Here is a 3,316-nt window from a genome sequence, read left to right as displayed (position 1 = left end):
ATTGGAAGGAAGACAGAGTCCGCTGGACAGGGATCAAGAGGCAAAACCGTCCAAGGTGAACCAGCCAGAGGATACGACTCGAGCCGCGCGATCACGCACCGGTGATGACAGGCGTTGATCCGTGCGACATGCTCATTCGGGGATTGACCGGTGGGTGAAGAGGGATTGGACGGAGAGAGCACTTCAACCAATCTCCATTACAATATATATATATATATATATATACATATATATATATGTATATCAGAGTGGCGCTGGCTACCACCCTCAAGCGTCAGATACACTTCTAGTAAATATAAATAGCCCAGAAAATGAAGGAGAACACAGTCGCCCAGATAGCCGAATTGGTAAGGCATTCGACATGTAATCGAAAGGCGTGGGGTCGGTCCCCACTCTGGGCACGTGTTTTTCTTTCTTTCTTCGGTATATTAAAAAAAATGTTTACTTAATTAACTGTAGTGAAAAAGAAAAGAGCCTAACCACACCCCTATGCCTCCTTTGGCATTGTAGACTGCCGACCTATATTTCTGTATTTCCTCAACGAGCCCCTGATTTCCTTAGTATATTATTCTGCGAAAGCCTAGCGATGGAAACGGTTCTGGCAGCCTTGATGCCTAGGTAGCATAAGAGGGCTTCCCGCCAGTCACCCGCTCATGACAGGCTGTAGACGCTCGAGTCACGCCCCGGGGGTTGAAAAGAAGGTCCCCTTCTCCCCGTGTGGTCAGAGTGGCGCTGGCTACCACCCTCAAGCGTCAGATACACTTCTAGTAAATATAAATAGCCCAGAAAGTGAAGGAGAACACAGTCGCCCAGATAGCCGAATTGGTAAGGCATTCGACATGTAATCGAAAGGCGTGGGTTCGGTCCCCACTCTGGGCGCGTGTTTTTCTTTCTTTCTTCTGTATATTAAAAAAAATGTTTACTTAATTAACTGTAGTGAAAAAGAAAAGAGCCTAAGCACACCCCTAGCCTCCTTTGGCATTGTAGACTGCCGACCTATATTTCTGTATTTCCTCAACGAGCCCCTGATTTCCTTAGTATATTATTCTGCGAAAGCCTGGCGAGGGTCTCGGTTCTGGCAGCCTTGATGCCTAGATAGCATAAGAGGGCTTCCCGCCAGTAACCCGCTCATGACAGGCTGTAGACGCTCGAGTCACGCCCCGGGGGTTGAAAAGAAGGTCCCAGTGGCGCTGGCTACCACCCTCAAGCGTCAGATACACTTCTAGTAAATATAAATAGCCCAGAAAGTGAAGGAGAACACAGTCGCCCAGATAGCCGAATTGGTAAGGCATTCGACATGTAATCAAAAGGCGTGGGTTCGGTCCCTACTCTGGGCGCGTGTTTTTCTTTCTTTCTTCTGTATATTAAAAATAATAATAATAAAAAAAAATGTTTACCTAATTAACTGTAGTGAAAAATAAAAGAGCCTAACCACACCCCTATGCCTCCTTTGGCATTGTAGACTGCCGACCTATATTTCTGTATATATATATATATATATATATATATATATATATATATATATATATATATATATATATATATATATATATATATATATATATATATATATATATATATATACATATATATATATATTTATATTTATATATATTTATATATATACATAAGACAGAAATAAAGTTTGGCAGTCGAGAAAACCTCGGAAAGCAAAGAGGAGGATATAGTAGATCATTGAAACAGATAACGAATTTGGAAAGAAAAAAAGTGGAGAAAATGTGCCCGCCAAGTGGAATCCGAACCCACGATCTCTAGAATACCGGTCTGGTGCGATAACCACTACGCTACCGGCGGGGCTATTTTTCCTCTCCACTTTCTGGGGTAATTATGTCAATGTAATTTTTTCCTGTGCTTGGGGGTGGTAGCCAGCGCCACTGCGACTTCTCGGGGTGAAGGGGACCTTCTTTTTTTAACCCCCGGGTCGTGACTTGAGTGTCTACGACATGTCGATCGTGGTCGATTAGCGTTGAACCCTCTTCAGCAGGCATTTTTTCTCCACTTTCTTTCTTTCCAAATTTTTTATCTGTTTCAATAAAAAACTATATCCTCCCCTTTGCTTTCCGAGGGTTTCTTGACTGCCAAACTTAATTTCTGTCTTATTTTCAACGAGCCCCTCATTTCCTATTCTAAATCGCTAGACATATATATATATATATATATATATATATATATATATATATATATATATATATATATTGAAGAGGTGTTTATTGGCAGGGAATGGTAGCGTTCCAGGTGACGGTGTTCAGGTAGGCACTGAGACTAGCCGGAGCGATTATCACGTTGCAGCGAGCTATCAGAGATCGTGGCGCGTTCTCTCCGAGGCCGCTGCTACCTCCTCGTCGTCTTCAGAGTCCCCATTCACTACGTACACATTATTGCCCATGGCCACCGTATCAGAGCATACCCACACGGGGCATAGTGCGTCCTTCGCAGTGCCTGATAGCATACTCTAAGTGGGCAAAGCTTTTGCACTACAATTACCCCCCGCGGACATAAGAAGCCATCCTGGCGACCTAAGGGCAAGAAAAAACCATCGGTTCGTGGTAAGCCTTGAGATGGTCAACGTGCACAGTTCCGCGACCGCGACAACGAAGGTCCGGAGACAACGTGAGCGGCTCAACTACGTAGTTCACTGGGGATGCGCGCTCGATTACACGTAAGGACCATGATATTTCGACACCAACTTCTGAGCAGTACTAGGAACAGTCGAGGGTATCCAAAGCCACACAAGAGAACCGGTAGCGAACTCAGGAAGCGGTGTTATATCGTCGTGACGCTGCTTCTGGCGAGATTGCTCCTCAGAAGTCAGGGCCCGGGCGAGCTGGCGACACTCTTCGGCGTGTCGAGATGCCTGTGACACGGGGGTACATTCAGATGCATCTGGTCGGTACGGCAGGATGGTGTCGAGCGGACATGACGGCTCGCGGCCGTAGAGGAGAAAGAAAGGCGAAAACCCCGTAGTTGCTTGAGTGGCGGTGTTGTACGCATAGTTACGTACGGAAGAACTTGGTCCCAGTCGGTGTGGTCTGCCGAAACATAAGTTGCCAACATATCGCCCAGTGTCCGATTAAATCTTTCCGTGAGCCCATTGGTCTGTGGATGGTAAGAAGTAGTGGTGCGGTGGATAACGTTGCACTTTGCGAGCAGGGCATCAATTACTTCAGATAGAAACACACGGCCTCGCTCACTGAGCAACTCTCTAGGGGCACCGTGACGAAGAATGAACCGGCGTAGGAGAAATGAGGCGACCTCGCGGGCGTTAGCGGCTGGTAGTGCGGCGGTTTCAGTGTAT

General features: G+C 46.0%; 1 non-coding gene across 1 annotated transcript; it reads left to right on the top strand.

Annotated features, from left to right (window-relative positions):
• Positions 1 to 807: 807 nt before the first annotated feature.
• On the top strand, positions 808 to 879 carry Trnat-ugu (transfer RNA threonine (anticodon UGU)). Its single transcript has one exon. It is a non-coding gene; the product is annotated as a tRNA-Thr (tRNA).
• Positions 880 to 3,316: the final 2,437 nt, after the last annotated feature.

Source organism: Haemaphysalis longicornis, unplaced genomic scaffold (genome assembly GCF_048455015.1).
Source record: "Haemaphysalis longicornis isolate Haplotype H1 unplaced genomic scaffold, Haemaphysalis longicornis Haplotype H1 scaffold_8, whole genome shotgun sequence".
Taxonomy (NCBI): Eukaryota; Metazoa; Arthropoda; class Arachnida; order Ixodida; family Ixodidae; genus Haemaphysalis; species Haemaphysalis longicornis.
This window is presented reverse-complemented; position numbering and strand designations above follow the sequence as displayed.